The sequence below is a fragment of the Megalopta genalis genome, unplaced genomic scaffold (genome assembly GCF_051020955.1).
Source record: "Megalopta genalis isolate 19385.01 unplaced genomic scaffold, iyMegGena1_principal scaffold0723, whole genome shotgun sequence".
In the NCBI taxonomy this organism is placed as follows: Eukaryota; Metazoa; Arthropoda; class Insecta; order Hymenoptera; family Halictidae; genus Megalopta; species Megalopta genalis.
The window spans coordinates 114,990-135,000 of record NW_027476792.1 but is presented as its reverse complement, the minus strand read 5'-3'; the positions used below and the strand labels follow the sequence as shown (position 1 = coordinate 135,000).

At 32.4% G+C, this 20,011-nt stretch overlaps 1 non-coding gene across 1 annotated transcript in view; it reads right to left on the bottom strand.

Annotated features, from left to right (window-relative positions):
* Positions 1-127, bottom strand: part of LOC143263537 (small subunit ribosomal RNA) — a 1,921-nt gene extending 1,794 nt beyond the window's left edge. The window contains exon 1 of the ribosomal RNA XR_013036951.1: positions 1-127. This exon is cut by the window's left edge and continues 1,794 nt beyond it. This is a non-coding gene — a ribosomal RNA (small subunit ribosomal RNA).
* Between the last annotated feature and the right edge of the window lie 19,884 nt (positions 128-20,011).

Below are 20,011 nucleotides of genomic sequence, written 5' to 3'. Positions count from 1 at the left end.
ACGATCTAAGAAACCATAACTGATTTAATGAGCCATTCGCGGTTTCACCTTAATACGGCATGTACTGAGACATGCATGGCTTAATCTTTGAGACAAGCATATGACTACTGGCAGGATCAACCAGGGAACTATACAATATGTATATATAAAATGGACAAAATTTAAATCCTTTTCCATCGTCGCCTGTTTCATATATATATGTCAGGTCGACACACCATTTTTCTCTTTCAAATATGTACAAGTTTTGCCACATTCCGCGCTTGTAACATATCTTCTTTAACGCTCAATTTCTTTCATTTTTCTACCATACAGATATTTTACCGTACGCCCAAAAACGTACGTATTATATTTTTGTTCTATCATAAAATCACATTTTTCTACGTACGCCAGCTTCGTACGTTTCTATCTTTGCCTTCATAAAATCACAAGATAATTTTATCTTCAAGAGTCTCGCTATTAACATCTTGTAAGATAAATGTACGTCCCAGCTAAAACGTACAAATACTTCAAGTTAAGTAATAATATATCATCGCTATTGACAAATTTTTAAGATCCAAGACACAGTTCTCTCTATATGTTTTAATATTTTTTATGTACTCAAATATATTCAAAGGAAAAAGTACATGGGTGATGCCATAGTCGTGGAAGCGCGTACGCTCACGCTGATCTTCTGACCGCCGGAAGCACGAAACCTCTGATCTGGGCAAAATCGGCAAGCCGAGGAAGAACGGACAGGACACATGCTGGACTGGCGAGAAAGCGTGTTCTTCCGCTCGCGCTAGGCATTTCGATTTCTGACACCTCTTGATTTAAAAAATCAGTTTTTTGATAGTTTTCTCTCTCCACTGGGCTATTTCATTTTAGCCACAGTTTTCAATTGGTACGATTTGCTTCCAAATCTTACAGATGCATTTTAAAAAATTTTTCCATCGCTCGGACAGAAGAGTCGATTGCTCAGTGAGTACGAGTATACATACAAAGTGCATACGGGTAACCAACCCCGTAGGGCTTGCCACATATGGGCCATTCGGTCAAAGACACCGACCCGTGGCCACGCTGTGTGGAGAAAAGTCCGTAACGTAAACGGCACGAAACAGTCAGGACCGAAGCCCCGAAGGAGCTCTGAGACAGCTTCTCGACCGAGATCGTAGAATTGGCCCAAAACCCGCTCTGCTCCGTCCGCCTCGCACGGACCGTGTATCTCTTATAGATACCGAACGGCCGGCAAGGACGCCGGCGCCGCCGGCCGAATAGCACGCGCGCTTATGAGTGTAAACCGCTGCGGCAACAGACCGCCCGGCCGTGCTGTTGTAACATAGCGCGTGAACGAACGAAAAAAATTTTTATAGTAAACATTAAAATAAATTACACTACCGTAAACTAGACAAAAAATTACACATTTTTTCCCAATATGAAAATTTTCACAAACTTTTTAAAGTCCCATCGCATCGAGTAAACTTTTTTAATAACGCGTCCGCACGATTCTAAATGCTTAATCCATATGTGAAATCGTTCACTGATCACGAATATCGCATTTAAAAAAATTACAAAAATTTATTTTTCAAAATAATCAAAAAAAACCGAAAAATCACAAGAGTAAAGTACCATTATTTTAAACAACATGTCGTTCTAAATGCTTAATCCCTATGTAAAAAAGTTATTTAAGCAAGAATATGTAATCGAAAAAAATTAGAAAAATTTATTTTAGCCGTAAATCGAAAATAATGGGGACACCGGAGCTGTTCGAAGCGCCGAGACGCGCCGCGTACGGCCGAATATTTTCTAAGTCCCAACGTACCGATCAAGAGTAAAGTACCATTTTCCTACATTAGATTTCGTTCTAAATGCTTAATCCCTATGTAAAAACGTTAGTTAAGCAAGAATATCGTATTTTTAAAAAAATCTAATGATAGGATTTTCCAGAAAATTGAAAAAACCGAAAAATGTCAAGAGTAAAGTGCCATTTTCTGACATTAGATTTCGTTCTAAATGCTTAATCCCTATGTAGAAACGTTAGTTAAGCAAGAATATCGTATTTTTAAAAAAATCTAATGATAGGATTTTTCAGAAAATTGAAAAAACCGTAAAATGTCAAGAGTAAAGTGCCATTATTTTAAACAATGTATCGTTCTAAATGCTTAATCCCTATGTAAAAAAGTTATTTAAGCAAGAATATGTTATTGAAAAAAATTAGAAAAATTTATTTTAGCCGTAAATCGAAAATAATGGGGACACCGGAGCTGTTCGAAGCGCCGAGACGCGCCGCGTACGGCCGAATATTTTCTAAGTCCCAACGTACCGATCAAGAGTAAAGTACCATTTTCCTACATTAGATTTCGTTCTAAATGCTTAATCCCTATGTAAAAACGTTAGTTAAGCAAGAATATCGTATTTTTAAAAAAATCTAATGATAGGATTTTCCAGAAAATTGAAAAAACCGAAAAATGTCAAGAGTAAAGTGCCATTTTCTGACATTAGATTTCGTTCTAAATGCTTAATCCCTATGTAGAAACGTTAGTTAAGCAAGAATATCGTATTTTTAAAAAAATCTAATGGTAGGATTTTTCAGAAAATTGAAAAAACCGTAAAATGTCAAGAGTAAAGTGCCCTTATTTTAAACATTATATCGTTCTAAATGCTTAATCCCTATGTAAAAAAGTTATCTAAGCAAGAATATGTTATTGAATAAAATGAGAAAAATTTATTTTAGCCGTAAATCGAAAATAATGGGTCGAGCGAATCGGTCGATTGCGCCGAGACGCGCTATGATGCAACAGACGAGCGATTGGAACGCCCGAATATTTTCAAAGTCCCAACGTACCGGTCAAGAGTAAAGTACCATTTTCCTACATTAGATTTCGTTCTAAATGCTTAATCCCTATGTAAAAACGTTAGTTAAGCAAGAATATCGTATTTTAAAAAAAATCTAATGATAGGATTTTCCAGAAAATTGAAAAAACCGAAAAATGTCAAGAGTAAAGTGCCATTTTCTGACATTAGATTTCGTTCTAAATGCTTAATCCCTATGTAGAAACGTTAGTTAAGCAAGATTATCGTATTTTTAAAAAAATCTAATGATAGGATTTTTCAGAAAATTGAAAAAACCGTAAAATGTCAAGAGTAAAGTGCCCTTATTTTAAACATTATATCGTTCTAAATGCTTAATCCCTATGTAAAAAAGTTATCTAAGCAAGAATATGTTATTGAATAAAATGAGAAAAATTTATTTTAGCCGTAAATCGAAAATAATGGGTCGAGCGAATCGGTCGATTGCGCCGAGACGCGCTATGATGCAACAGACGAGCGATTGGAACGCCCGAATATTTTCAAAGTCCCAACGTACCGGTCAAGAGTAAAGTACCATTTTCCTACATTAGATTTCGTTCTAAATGCTTAATCCCTATGTAAAAACGTTAGTTAAGCAAGAATATCGTATTTTAAAAAAAATCTAATGATAGGATTTTCCAGAAAATTGAAAAAACCGAAAAATGTCAAGAGTAAAGTGCCATTTTCTGACATTAGATTTCGTTCTAAATGCTTAATCCCTATGTAGAAACGTTAGTTAAGCAAGAATATCGTATTTTTAAAAAAATCTAATGGTAGGATTTTTCAGAAAATTGAAAAAACCGTAAAATGTCAAGAGTAAAGTGCCCTTATTTTAAACATTATATCGTTCTAAATGCTTAATCCCTATGTAAAAAAGTTATCTAAGCAAGAATATGTTATTGAATAAAATGAGAAAAATTTATTTTAGCCGTAAATCGAAAATAATGGGTCGAGCGAATCGGTCGATTGCGCCGAGACGCGCTATGATGCAACAGACGAGCGATTGGAACGCCCGAATATTTTCAAAGTCCCAACGTACCGGTCAAGAGTAAAGTACCATTTTCCTACATTAGATTTCGTTCTAAATGCTTAATCCCTATGTAAAAACGTTAGTTAAGCAAGAATATCGTATTTTAAAAAAAATCTAATGATAGGATTTTCCAGAAAATTGAAAAAACCGAAAAATGTCAAGAGTAAAGTGCCATTTTCTGACATTAGATTTCGTTCTAAATGCTTAATCCCTATGTAGAAACGTTAGTTATGCAAGATTATCGTATTTTTAAAAAAATCTAATGATAGGATTTTTCAGAAAATTGAAAAAACCGTAAAATGTCAAGAGTAAAGTGCCCTTATTTTAAACATTATATCGTTCTAAATGCTTAATCCCTATGTAAAAAAGTTATCTAAGCAAGAATATGTTATTGAATAAAATGAGAAAAATTTATTTTAGCCGTAAATCGAAAATAATGGGTCGAGCGAATCGGTCGATTGCGCCGAGACGCGCTATGATGCAACAGACGAGCGATTGGAACGCCCGAATATTTTCAAAGTCCCAACGTACCGGTCAAGAGTAAAGTACCATTTTCCTACATTAGATTTCGTTCTAAATGCTTAATCCCTATGTAAAAACGTTAGTTAAGCAAGAATATCGTATTTTTAAAAAAATCTAATGATAGGATTTTCCAGAAAATTGAAAAAACCGAAAAATGTCAAGAGTAAAGTGCCATTTTCTGACATTAGATTTCGTTCTAAATGCTTAATCCCTATGTAGAAACGTTAGTTAAGCAAGAATATCGTATTTTTAAAAAAATCTAATGGTAGGATTTTTCAGAAAATTGAAAAAACCGTAAAATGTCAAGAGTAAAGTGCCCTTATTTTAAACATTATATCGTTCTAAATGCTTAATCCCTATGTAAAAAAGTTATCTAAGCAAGAATATGTTATTGAATAAAATGAGAAAAATTTATTTTAGCCGTAAATCGAAAATAATGGGTCGAGCGAATCGGTCGATTGCGCCGAGACGCGCTATGATGCAACAGACGAGCGATTGGAACGCCCGAATATTTTCAAAGTCCCAACGTACCGATCAAGAGTAAAGTACCATTTTCCTACATTAGATTTCGTTCTAAATGCTTAATCCCTTTGTAAAAACGTTAGTTAAGCAAGAATATCGTATTTTTAAAAAAATCTAATGATAGGATTTTCCAGAAAATTGAAAAAACCGAAAAATGTCAAGAGTAAAGTGCCATTTTCTGACATTAGATTTCGTTCTAAATGCTTAATCCCTATGTAGAAACGTTAGTTAAGCAAGAATATCGTATTTTTAAAAAAATCTAATGATAGGATTTTTCAGAAAATTGAAAAAACCGTAAAATGTCAAGAGTAAAGTGCCATTATTTTAAACAATGTATCGTTCTAAATGCTTAATCCCTATGTAAAAAAGTTATTTAAGCAAGAATATGTTATTGAAAAAAATTAGAAAAATTTATTTTAGCCGTAAATCGAAAATAATGGGGACACCGGAGCTGTTCGAAGCGCCGAGACGCGCCGCGTACGGCCGAATATTTTCTAAGTCCCAACGTACCGATCAAGAGTAAAGTACCATTTTCCTACATTAGATTTCGTTCTAAATGCTTAATCCCTATGTAAAAACGTTAGTTAAGCAAGAATATCGTATTTTTAAAAAAATCTAATGATAGGATTTTCCAGAAAATTGAAAAAACCGAAAAATGTCAAGAGTAAAGTGCCATTTTCTGACATTAGATTTCGTTCTAAATGCTTAATCCCTATGTAGAAACGTTAGTTAAGCAAGAATATCGTATTTTTAAAAAAATCTAATGATAGGATTTTTCAGAAAATTGAAAAAACCGTAAAATGTCAAGAGTAAAGTGCCATTATTTTAAACAATGTATCGTTCTAAATGCTTAATCCCTATGTAAAAAAGTTATCTAAGCAAGAATATGTTATTGAATAAAATGAGAAAAATTTATTTTAGCCGTAAATCGAAAATAATGGGTCGAGCGAATCGGTCGATTGCGCCGAGACGCGCTATGATGCAACAGACGAGCGATTGGAACGCCCGAATATTTTCAAAGTCCCAACGTACCGATCAAGAGTAAAGTACCATTTTCCTACATTAGATTTCGTTCTAAATGCTTAATCCCTTTGTAAAAACGTTAGTTAAGCAAGAATATCGTATTTTTAAAAAAATCTAATGATAGGATTTTCCAGAAAATTGAAAAAACCGAAAAATGTCAAGAGTAAAGTGCCATTTTCTGACATTAGATTTCGTTCTAAATGCTTAATCCCTATGTAGAAACGTTAGTTAAGCAAGAATATCGTATTTTTAAAAAAATCTAATGATAGGATTTTTCAGAAAATTGAAAAAACCGTAAAATGTCAAGAGTAAAGTGCCATTATTTTAAACAATGTATCGTTCTAAATGCTTAATCCCTATGTAAAAAAGTTATTTAAGCAAGAATATGTTATTGAAAAAAATTAGAAAAATTTATTTTAGCCGTAAATCGAAAATAATGGGGACACCGGAGCTGTTCGAAGCGCCGAGACGCGCCGCGTACGGCCGAATATTTTCTAAGTCCCAACGTACCGATCAAGAGTAAAGTACCATTTTCCTACATTAGATTTCGTTCTAAATGCTTAATCCCTATGTAAAAACGTTAGTTAAGCAAGAATATCGTATTTTTAAAAAAATCTAATGATAGGATTTTCCAGAAAATTGAAAAAACCGAAAAATGTCAAGAGTAAAGTGCCATTTTCTGACATTAGATTTCGTTCTAAATGCTTAATCCCTATGTAGAAACGTTAGTTAAGCAAGAATATCGTATTTTTAAAAAAATCTAATGATAGGATTTTTCAGAAAATTGAAAAAACCGTAAAATGTCAAGAGTAAAGTGCCATTATTTTAAACAATGTATCGTTCTAAATGCTTAATCCCTATGTAAAAAAGTTATTTAAGCAAGAATATGTTATTGAAAAAAATTAGAAAAATTTATTTTAGCCGTAAATCGAAAATAATGGGGACACCGGAGCTGTTCGAAGCGCCGAGACGCGCCGCGTACGGCCGAATATTTTCTAAGTCCCAACGTACCGATCAAGAGTAAAGTACCATTTTCCTACATTAGATTTCGTTCTAAATGCTTAATCCCTATGTAAAAACGTTAGTTAAGCAAGAATATCGTATTTTTAAAAAAATCTAATGATAGGATTTTCCAGAAAATTGAAAAAACCGAAAAATGTCAAGAGTAAAGTGCCATTTTCTGACATTAGATTTCGTTCTAAATGCTTAATCCCTATGTAGAAACGTTAGTTAAGCAAGAATATCGTATTTTTAAAAAAATCTAATGGTAGGATTTTTCAGAAAATTGAAAAAACCGTAAAATGTCAAGAGTAAAGTGCCCTTATTTTAAACATTATATCGTTCTAAATGCTTAATCCCTATGTAAAAAAGTTATCTAAGCAAGAATATGTTATTGAATAAAATGAGAAAAATTTATTTTAGCCGTAAATCGAAAATAATGGGTCGAGCGAATCGGTCGATTGCGCCGAGACGCGCTATGATGCAACAGACGAGCGATTGGAACGCCCGAATATTTTCAAAGTCCCAACGTACCGATCAAGAGTAAAGTACCATTTTCCTACATTAGATTTCGTTCTAAATGCTTAATCCCTATGTAAAAACGTTAGTTAAGCAAGAATATCGTATTTTTAAAAAAATCTAATGATAGGATTTTCCAGAAAATTGAAAAAACCGAAAAATGTCAAGAGTAAAGTGCCATTTTCTGACATTAGATTTCGTTCTAAATGCTTAATCCCTATGTAGAAACGTTAGTTAAGCAAGAATATCGTATTTTTAAAAAAATCTAATGGTAGGATTTTTCAGAAAATTGAAAAAACCGTAAAATGTCAAGAGTAAAGTGCCCTTATTTTAAACATTATATCGTTCTAAATGCTTAATCCCTATGTAAAAAAGTTATCTAAGCAAGAATATGTTATTGAATAAAATGAGAAAAATTTATTTTAGCCGTAAATCGAAAATAATGGGTCGAGCGAATCGGTCGATTGCGCCGAGACGCGCTATGATGCAACAGACGAGCGATTGGAACGCCCGAATATTTTCAAAGTCCCAACGTACCGGTCAAGAGTAAAGTACCATTTTCCTACATTAGATTTCGTTCTAAATGCTTAATCCCTATGTAAAAACGTTAGTTAAGCAAGAATATCGTATTTTAAAAAAAATCTAATGATAGGATTTTCCAGAAAATTGAAAAAACCGAAAAATGTCAAGAGTAAAGTGCCATTTTCTGACATTAGATTTCGTTCTAAATGCTTAATCCCTATGTAGAAACGTTAGTTAAGCAAGATTATCGTATTTTTAAAAAAATCTAATGATAGGATTTTTCAGAAAATTGAAAAAACCGTAAAATGTCAAGAGTAAAGTGCCCTTATTTTAAACATTATATCGTTCTAAATGCTTAATCCCTATGTAAAAAAGTTATCTAAGCAAGAATATGTTATTGAATAAAATGAGAAAAATTTATTTTAGCCGTAAATCGAAAATAATGGGTCGAGCGAATCGGTCGATTGCGCCGAGACGCGCTATGATGCAACAGACGAGCGATTGGAACGCCCGAATATTTTCAAAGTCCCAACGTACCGGTCAAGAGTAAAGTACCATTTTCCTACATTAGATTTCGTTCTAAATGCTTAATCCCTATGTAAAAACGTTAGTTAAGCAAGAATATCGTATTTTAAAAAAAATCTAATGATAGGATTTTCCAGAAAATTGAAAAAACCGAAAAATGTCAAGAGTAAAGTGCCATTTTCTGACATTAGATTTCGTTCTAAATGCTTAATCCCTATGTAGAAACGTTAGTTAAGCAAGAATATCGTATTTTTAAAAAAATCTAATGGTAGGATTTTTCAGAAAATTGAAAAAACCGTAAAATGTCAAGAGTAAAGTGCCCTTATTTTAAACATTATATCGTTCTAAATGCTTAATCCCTATGTAAAAAAGTTATCTAAGCAAGAATATGTTATTGAATAAAATGAGAAAAATTTATTTTAGCCGTAAATCGAAAATAATGGGTCGAGCGAATCGGTCGATTGCGCCGAGACGCGCTATGATGCAACAGACGAGCGATTGGAACGCCCGAATATTTTCAAAGTCCCAACGTACCGATCAAGAGTAAAGTACCATTTTCCTACATTAGATTTCGTTCTAAATGCTTAATCCCTTTGTAAAAACGTTAGTTAAGCAAGAATATCGTATTTTTAAAAAAATCTAATGATAGGATTTTCCAGAAAATTGAAAAAACCGAAAAATGTCAAGAGTAAAGTGCCATTTTCTGACATTAGATTTCGTTCTAAATGCTTAATCCCTATGTAGAAACGTTAGTTAAGCAAGAATATCGTATTTTTAAAAAAATCTAATGGTAGGATTTTTCAGAAAATTGAAAAAACCGTAAAATGTCAAGAGTAAAGTGCCCTTATTTTAAACATTATATCGTTCTAAATGCTTAATCCCTATGTAAAAAAGTTATCTAAGCAAGAATATGTTATTGAATAAAATGAGAAAAATTTATTTTAGCCGTAAATCGAAAATAATGGGTCGAGCGAATCGGTCGATTGCGCCGAGACGCGCTATGATGCAACAGACGAGCGATTGGAACGCCCGAATATTTTCAAAGTCCCAACGTACCGGTCAAGAGTAAAGTACCATTTTCCTACATTAGATTTCGTTCTAAATGCTTAATCCCTATGTAAAAACGTTAGTTAAGCAAGAATATCGTATTTTTAAAAAAATCTAATGATAGGATTTTCCAGAAAATTGAAAAAACCGAAAAATGTCAAGAGTAAAGTGCCATTTTCTGACATTAGATTTCGTTCTAAATCCTTAATCCCTATGTAGAAACGTTAGTTAAGCAAGAATATCGTATTTTTAAAAAAATCTAATGGTAGGATTTTTCAGAAAATTGAAAAAACCGTAAAATGTCAAGAGTAAAGTGCCCTTATTTTAAACATTATATCGTTCTAAATGCTTAATCCCTATGTAAAAAAGTTATCTAAGCAAGAATATGTTATTGAATAAAATGAGAAAAATTTATTTTAGCCGTAAATCGAAAATAATGGGTCGAGCGAATCGGTCGATTGCGCCGAGACGCGCTATGATGCAACAGACGAGCGATTGGAACGCCCGAATATTTTCAAAGTCCCAACGTACCGGTCAAGAGTAAAGTACCATTTTCCTACATTAGATTTCGTTCTAAATGCTTAATCCCTATGTAAAAACGTTAGTTAAGCAAGAATATCGTATTTTTAAAAAAATCTAATGATAGGATTTTCCAGAAAATTGAAAAAACCGAAAAATGTCAAGAGTAAAGTGCCATTTTCTGACATTAGATGTCGTTCTAAATCCTTAATCCCTATGTAGAAACGTTAGTTAAGCAAGAATATCGTATTTTTAAAAAAATCTAATGGTAGGATTTTTCAGAAAATTGAAAAAACCGTAAAATGTCAAGAGTAAAGTGCCCTTATTTTAAACATTATATCGTTCTAAATGCTTAATCCCTATGTAAAAAAGTTATCTAAGCAAGAATATGTTATTGAATAAAATGAGAAAAATTTATTTTAGCCGTAAATCGAAAATAATGGGTCGAGCGAATCGGTCGATTGCGCCGAGACGCGCTATGATGCAACAGACGAGCGATTGGAACGCCCGAATATTTTCAAAGTCCCAACGTACCGATCAAGAGTAAAGTACCATTTTCCTACATTAGATTTCGTTCTAAATGCTTAATCCCTATGTAAAAACGTTAGTTAAGCAAGAATATCGTATTTTAAAAAAAATCTAATGATAGGATTTTCCAGAAAATTGAAAAAACCGAAAAATGTCAAGAGTAAAGTGCCATTTTCTGACATTAGATTTCGTTCTAAATGCTTAATCCCTATGTAGAAACGTTAGTTAAGCAAGAATATCGTATTTTTAAAAAAATCTAATGGTAGGATTTTTCAGAAAATTGAAAAGACCGTAAAATGTCAAGAGTAAAGTGCCCTTATTTTAAACATTATATCGTTCTAAATGCTTAATCCCTATGTAAAAAAGTTATCTAAGCAAGAATATGTTATTGAATAAAATGAGAAAAATTTATTTTAGCCGTAAATCGAAAATAATGGGTCGAGCGAATCGGTCGATTGCGCCGAGACGCGCTATGATGCAACAGACGAGCGATTGGAACGCCCGAATATTTTCAAAGTCCCAACGTACCGGTCAAGAGTAAAGTACCATTTTCCTACATTAGATTTCGTTCTAAATGCTTAATCCCTATGTAAAAACGTTAGTTAAGCAAGAATATCGTATTTTTAAAAAAATCTAATGATAGGATTTTCCAGAAAATTGAAAAAACCGAAAAATGTCAAGAGTAAAGTGCCATTTTCTGACATTAGATGTCGTTCTAAATCCTTAATCCCTATGTAGAAACGTTAGTTAAGCAAGAATATCGTATTTTTAAAAAAATCTAATGGTAGGATTTTTCAGAAAATTGAAAAAACCGTAAAATGTCAAGAGTAAAGTGCCCTTATTTTAAACATTATATCGTTCTAAATGCTTAATCCCTATGTAAAAAAGTTATCTAAGCAAGAATATGTTATTGAATAAAATGAGAAAAATTTATTTTAGCCGTAAATCGAAAATAATGGGTCGAGCGAATCGGTCGATTGCGCCGAGACGCGCTATGATGCAACAGACGAGCGATTGGAACGCCCGAATATTTTCAAAGTCCCAACGTACCGATCAAGAGTAAAGTACCATTTTCCTACATTAGATTTCGTTCTAAATGCTTAATCCCTATGTAAAAACGTTAGTTAAGCAAGAATATCGTATTTTAAAAAAAATCTAATGATAGGATTTTCCAGAAAATTGAAAAAACCGAAAAATGTCAAGAGTAAAGTGCCATTTTCTGACATTAGATTTCGTTCTAAATGCTTAATCCCTATGTAGAAACGTTAGTTAAGCAAGAATATCGTATTTTTAAAAAAATCTAATGGTAGGATTTTTCAGAAAATTGAAAAAACCGTAAAATGTCAAGAGTAAAGTGCCCTTATTTTAAACATTATATCGTTCTAAATGCTTAATCCCTATGTAAAAAAGTTATCTAAGCAAGAATATGTTATTGAATAAAATGAGAAAAATTTATTTTAGCCGTAAATCGAAAATAATGGGTCGAGCGAATCGGTCGATTGCGCCGAGACGCGCTATGATGCAACAGACGAGCGATTGGAACGCCCGAATATTTTCAAAGTCCCAACGTACCGATCAAGAGTAAAGTACCATTTTCCTACATTAGATTTCGTTCTAAATGCTTAATCCCTTTGTAAAAACGTTAGTTAAGCAAGAATATCGTATTTTTAAAAAAATCTAATGATAGGATTTTCCAGAAAATTGAAAAAACCGAAAAATGTCAAGAGTAAAGTGCCATTTTCTGACATTAGATTTCGTTCTAAATGCTTAATCCCTATGTAGAAACGTTAGTTAAGCAAGAATATCGTATTTTTAAAAAAATCTAATGGTAGGATTTTTCAGAAAATTGAAAAAACCGTAAAATGTCAAGAGTAAAGTGCCCTTATTTTAAACATTATATCGTTCTAAATGCTTAATCCCTATGTAAAAAAGTTATCTAAGCAAGAATATGTTATTGAATAAAATGAGAAAAATTTATTTTAGCCGTAAATCGAAAATAATGGGTCGAGCGAATCGGTCGATTGCGCCGAGACGCGCTATGATGCAACAGACGAGCGATTGGAACGCCCGAATATTTTCAAAGTCCCAACGTACCGGTCAAGAGTAAAGTACCATTTTCCTACATTAGATTTCGTTCTAAATGCTTAATCCCTATGTAAAAACGTTAGTTAAGCAAGAATATCGTATTTTAAAAAAAATCTAATGATAGGATTTTCCAGAAAATTGAAAAAACCGAAAAATGTCAAGAGTAAAGTGCCATTTTCTGACATTAGATTTCGTTCTAAATGCTTAATCCCTATGTAGAAACGTTAGTTAAGCAAGAATATCGTATTTTTAAAAAAATCTAATGATAGGATTTTTCAGAAAATTGAAAAAACCGTAAAATGTCAAGAGTAAAGTGCCATTATTTTAAACAATGTATCGTTCTAAATGCTTAATCCCTATGTAAAAAAGTTATTTAAGCAAGAATATGTTATTGAAAAAAATTAGAAAAATTTATTTTAGCCGTAAATCGAAAATAATGGGGACACCGGAGCTGTTCGAAGCGCCGAGACGCGCCGCGTACGGCCGAATATTTTCTAAGTCCCAACGTACCGATCAAGAGTAAAGTACCATTTTCCTACATTAGATTTCGTTCTAAATGCTTAATCCCTATGTAAAAACGTTAGTTAAGCAAGAATATCGTATTTTTAAAAAAATCTAATGATAGGATTTTCCAGAAAATTGAAAAAACCGAAAAATGTCAAGAGTAAAGTGCCATTTTCTGACATTAGATTTCGTTCTAAATGCTTAATCCCTATGTAGAAACGTTAGTTAAGCAAGAATATCGTATTTTTAAAAAAATCTAATGATAGGATTTTTCAGAAAATTGAAAAAACCGTAAAATGTCAAGAGTAAAGTGCCATTATTTTAAACAATGTATCGTTCTAAATGCTTAATCCCTATGTAAAAAAGTTATTTAAGCAAGAATATGTTATTGAAAAAAATTAGAAAAATTTATTTTAGCCGTAAATCGAAAATAATGGGGACACCGGAGCTGTTCGAAGCGCCGAGACGCGCCGCGTACGGCCGAATATTTTCTAAGTCCCAACGTACCGATCAAGAGTAAAGTACCATTTTCCTACATTAGATTTCGTTCTAAATGCTTAATCCCTATGTAAAAACGTTAGTTAAGCAAGAATATCGTATTTTTAAAAAAATCTAATGATAGGATTTTCCAGAAAATTGAAAAAACCGAAAAATGTCAAGAGTAAAGTGCCATTTTCTGACATTAGATTTCGTTCTAAATGCTTAATCCCTATGTAGAAACGTTAGTTAAGCAAGAATATCGTATTTTTAAAAAAATCTAATGATAGGATTTTTCAGAAAATTGAAAAAACCGTAAAATGTCAAGAGTAAAGTGCCATTATTTTAAACAATGTATCGTTCTAAATGCTTAATCCCTATGTAAAAAAGTTATTTAAGCAAGAATATGTTATTGAAAAAAATTAGAAAAATTTATTTTAGCCGTAAATCGAAAATAATGGGGACACCGGAGCTGTTCGAAGCGCCGAGACGCGCCGCGTACGGCCGAATATTTTCTAAGTCCCAACGTACCGATCAAGAGTAAAGTACCATTTTCCTACATTAGATTTCGTTCTAAATGCTTAATCCCTATGTAAAAACGTTAGTTAAGCAAGAATATCGTATTTTTAAAAAAATCTAATGATAGGATTTTCCAGAAAATTGAAAAAACCGAAAAATGTCAAGAGTAAAGTGCCATTTTCTGACATTAGATTTCGTTCTAAATGCTTAATCCCTATGTAGAAACGTTAGTTAAGCAAGAATATCGTATTTTTAAAAAAATCTAATGGTAGGATTTTTCAGAAAATTGAAAAAACCGTAAAATGTCAAGAGTAAAGTGCCCTTATTTTAAACATTATATCGTTCTAAATGCTTAATCCCTATGTAAAAAAGTTATCTAAGCAAGAATATGTTATTGAATAAAATGAGAAAAATTTATTTTAGCCGTAAATCGAAAATAATGGGTCGAGCGAATCGGTCGATTGCGCCGAGACGCGCTATGATGCAACAGACGAGCGATTGGAACGCCCGAATATTTTCAAAGTCCCAACGTACCGATCAAGAGTAAAGTACCATTTTCCTACATTAGATTTCGTTCTAAATGCTTAATCCCTATGTAAAAACGTTAGTTAAGCAAGAATATCGTATTTTTAAAAAAATCTAATGATAGGATTTTCCAGAAAATTGAAAAAACCGAAAAATGTCAAGAGTAAAGTGCCATTTTCTGACATTAGATTTCGTTCTAAATGCTTAATCCCTATGTAGAAACGTTAGTTAAGCAAGAATATCGTATTTTTAAAAAAATCTAATGGTAGGATTTTTCAGAAAATTGAAAAAACCGTAAAATGTCAAGAGTAAAGTGCCCTTATTTTAAACATTATATCGTTCTAAATGCTTAATCCCTATGTAAAAAAGTTATCTAAGCAAGAATATGTTATTGAATAAAATGAGAAAAATTTATTTTAGCCGTAAATCGAAAATAATGGGTCGAGCGAATCGGTCGATTGCGCCGAGACGCGCTATGATGCAACAGACGAGCGATTGGAACGCCCGAATATTTTCAAAGTCCCAACGTACCGGTCAAGAGTAAAGTACCATTTTCCTACATTAGATTTCGTTCTAAATGCTTAATCCCTATGTAAAAACGTTAGTTAAGCAAGAATATCGTATTTTAAAAAAAATCTAATGATAGGATTTTCCAGAAAATTGAAAAAACCGAAAAATGTCAAGAGTAAAGTGCCATTTTCTGACATTAGATTTCGTTCTAAATGCTTAATCCCTATGTAGAAACGTTAGTTAAGCAAGATTATCGTATTTTTAAAAAAATCTAATGATAGGATTTTTCAGAAAATTGAAAAAACCGTAAAATGTCAAGAGTAAAGTGCCATTATTTTAAACAATGTATCGTTCTAAATGCTTAATCCCTATGTAAAAAAGTTATTTAAGCAAGAATATGTTATTGAAAAAAATTAGAAAAATTTATTTTAGCCGTAAATCGAAAATAATGGGGACACCGGAGCTGTTCGAAGCGCCGAGACGCGCCGCGTACGGCCGAATATTTTCTAAGTCCCAACGTACCGATCAAGAGTAAAGTACCATTTTCCTACATTAGATTTCGTTCTAAATGCTTAATCCCTATGTAAAAACGTTAGTTAAGCAAGAATATCGTATTTTTAAAAAAATCTAATGATAGGATTTTCCAGAAAATTGAAAAAACCGAAAAATGTCAAGAGTAAAGTGCCATTTTCTGACATTAGATTTCGTTCTAAATGCTTAATCCCTATGTAGAAACGTTAGTTAAGCAAGAATATCGTATTTTTAAAAAAATCTAATGGTAGGATTTTTCAGAAAATTGAAAAAACCGTAAAATGTCAAGAGTAAAGTGCCCTTATTTTAAACATTATATCGTTCTAAATGCTTAATCCCTATGTAAAAAAGTTATCTAAGCAAGAATATGTTATTGAATAAAATGAGAAAAATTTATTTTAGCCGTAAATCGAAAATAATGGGTCGAGCGAATCGGTCGATTGCGCCGAGACGCGCTATGATGCAACAGACGAGCGATTGGAACGCCCGAATATTTTCAAAGTCCCAACGTACCGGTCAAGAGTAAAGTACCATTTTCCTACATTAGATTTCGTTCTAAATGCTTAATCCCTATGTAAAAACGTTAGTTAAGCAAGAATATCGTATTTTTAAAAAAATCTAATGATAGGATTTTCCAGAAAATTGAAAAAACCGAAAAATGTCAAGAGTAAAGTGCCATTTTCTGACATTAGATTTCGTTCTAAATGCTTAATCCCTATGTAGAAACGTTAGTTAAGCAAGAATATCGTATTTTTAAAAAAATCTAATGGTAGGATTTTTCAGAAAATTGAAAAAACCGTAAAATGTCAAGAGTAAAGTGCCCTTATTTTAAACATTATATCGTTCTAAATGCTTAATCCCTATGTAAAAAAGTTATCTAAGCAAGAATATGTTATTGAATAAAATGAGAAAAATTTATTTTAGCCGTAAATCGAAAATAATGGGTCGAGCGAATCGGTCGATTGCGCCGAGACGCGCTATGATGCAACAGACGAGCGATTGGAACGCCCGAATATTTTCAAAGTCCCAACGTACCGGTCAAGAGTAAAGTACCATTTTCCTACATTAGATTTCGTTCTAAATGCTTAATCCCTATGTAAAAACGTTAGTTAAGCAAGAATATCGTATTTTAAAAAAAATCTAATGATAGGATTTTCCAGAAAATTGAAAAAACCGAAAAATGTCAAGAGTAAAGTGCCATTTTCTGACATTAGATTTCGTTCTAAATGCTTAATCCCTATGTAGAAACGTTAGTTAAGCAAGATTATCGTATTTTTAAAAAAATCTAATGATAGGATTTTTCAGAAAATTGAAAAAACCGTAAAATGTCAAGAGTAAAGTGCCCTTATTTTAAACATTATATCGTTCTAAATGCTTAATCCCTATGTAAAAAAGTTATCTAAGCAAGAATATGTTATTGAATAAAATGAGAAAAATTTATTTTAGCCGTAAATCGAAAATAATGGGTCGAGCGAATCGGTCGATTGCGCCGAGACGCGCTATGATGCAACAGACGAGCGATTGGAACGCCCGAATATTTTCAAAGTCCCAACGTACCGGTCAAGAGTAAAGTACCATTTTCCTACATTAGATTTCGTTCTAAATGCTTAATCCCTATGTAAAAACGTTAGTTAAGCAAGAATATCGTATTTTTAAAAAAATCTAATGATAGGATTTTCCAGAAAATTGAAAAAACCGAAAAATGTCAAGAGTAAAGTGCCATTTTCTGACATTAGATTTCGTTCTAAATGCTTAATCCCTATGTAGAAACGTTAGTTAAGCAAGAATATCGTATTTTTAAAAAAATCTAATGGTAGGATTTTTCAGAAAATTGAAAAAACCGTAAAATGTCAAGAGTAAAGTGCCCTTATTTTAAACATTATATCGTTCTAAATGCTTAATCCCTATGTAAAAAAGTTATCTAAGCAAGAATATGTTATTGAATAAAATGAGAAAAATTTATTTTAGCCGTAAATCGAAAATAATGGGTCGAGCGAATCGGTCGATTGCGCCGAGACGCGCTATGATGCAACAGACGAGCGATTGGAACGCCCGAATATTTTCAAAGTCCCAACGTACCGGTCAAGAGTAAAGTACCATTTTCCTACATTAGATTTCGTTCTAAATGCTTAATCCCTATGTAAAAACGTTAGTTAAGCAAGAATATCGTATTTTAAAAAAAATCTAATGATAGGATTTTCCAGAAAATTGAAAAAACCGAAAAATGTCAAGAGTAAAGTGCCATTTTCTGACATTAGATTTCGTTCTAAATGCTTAATCCCTATGTAGAAACGTTAGTTAAGCAAGATTATCGTATTTTTAAAAAAATCTAATGATAGGATTTTTCAGAAAATTGAAAAAACCGTAAAATGTCAAGAGTAAAGTGCCCTTATTTTAAACATTATATCGTTCTAAATGCTTAATCCCTATGTAAAAAAGTTATCTAAGCAAGAATATGTTATTGAATAAAATGAGAAAAATTTATTTTAGCCGTAAATCGAAAATAATGGGTCGAGCGAATCGGTCGATTGCGCCGAGACGCGCTATGATGCAACAGACGAGCGATTGGAACGCCCGAATATTTTCAAAGTCCCAACGTACCGGTCAAGAGTAAAGTACCATTTTCCTACATTAGATTTCGTTCTAAATGCTTAATCCCTATGTAAAAACGTTAGTTAAGCAAGAATATCGTATTTTTAAAAAAATCTAATGATAGGATTTTCCAGAAAATTGAAAAAACCGAAAAATGTCAAGAGTAAAGTGCCATTTTCTGACATTAGATTTCGTTCTAAATGCTTAATCCCTATGTAGAAACGTTAGTTAAGCAAGAATATCGTATTTTTAAAAAAATCTAATGGTAGGATTTTTCAGAAAATTGAAAAAACCGTAAAATGTCAAGAGTAAAGTGCCCTTATTTTAAACATTATATCGTTCTAAATGCTTAATCCCTATGTAAAAAAGTTATCTAAGCAAGAATATGTTATTGAATAAAATGAGAAAAATTTATTTTAGCCGTAAATCGAAAATAATGGGTCGAGCGAATCGGTCGATTGCGCCGAGACGCGCTATGATGCAACAGACGAGCGATTGGAACGCCCGAATATTTTCAAAGTCCCAACGTACCGATCAAGAGTAAAGTACCATTTTCCTACATTAGATTTCGTTCTAAATGCTTAATCCCTTTGTAAAAACGTTAGTTAAGCAAGAATATCGTATTTTTAAAAAAATCTAATGATAGGATTTTCCAGAAAATTGAAAAAACCGAAAAATGTCAAGAGTAAAGTGCCATTTTCTGACATTAGATTTCGTTCTAAATGCTTAATCCCTATGTAGAAACGTTAGTTAAGCAAGAATATCGTATTTTTAAAAAAATCTAATGATAGGATTTTTCAGAAAATTGAAAAAACCGTAAAATGTCAAGAGTAAAGTGCCATTATTTTAAACAATGTATCGTTCTAAATGCTTAATCCCTATGTAAAAAAGTTATTTAAGCAAGAATATGTTATTGAAAAAAATTAGAAAAATTTATTTTAGCCGTAAATCGAAAATAATGGGGACACCGGAGCTGTTCGAAGCGCCGAGACGCGCCGCGTACGGCCGAATATTTTCTAAGTCCCAACGTACCGATCAAGAGTAAAGTACCATTTTCCTACATTAGATTTCGTTCTAAATGCTTAATCCCTATGTAAAAACGTTAGTTAAGCAAGAATATCGTATTTTTAAAAAAATCTAATGATAGGATTTTCCAGAAAATTGAAAAAACCGAAAAATGTCAAGAGTAAAGTGCCATTTTCTGACATTAGATTTCGTTCTAAATGCTTAATCCCTATGTAGAAACGTTAGTTAAGCAAGAATATCGTATTTTTAAAAAAATCTAATGATAGGATTTTTCAGAAAATTGAAAAAACCGTAAAATGTCAAGAGTAAAGTGCCATTATTTTAAACAATGTATCGTTCTAAATGCTTAATCCCTATGTAAAAAAGTTATCTAAGCAAGAATATGTTATTGAATAAAATGAGAAAAATTTATTTTAGCCGTAAATCGAAAATAATGGGTCGAGCGAATCGGTCGATTGCGCCGAGACGCGCTATGATGCAACAGACGAGCGATTGGAACGCCCGAATATTTTCAAAGTCCCAACGTACCGATCAAGAGTAAAGTACCATTTTCCTACATTAGATTTCGTTCTAAATGCTTAATCCCTTTGTAAAAACGTTAGTTAAGCAAGAATATCGTATTTTTAAAAAAATCTAATGATAGGATTTTCCAGAAAATTG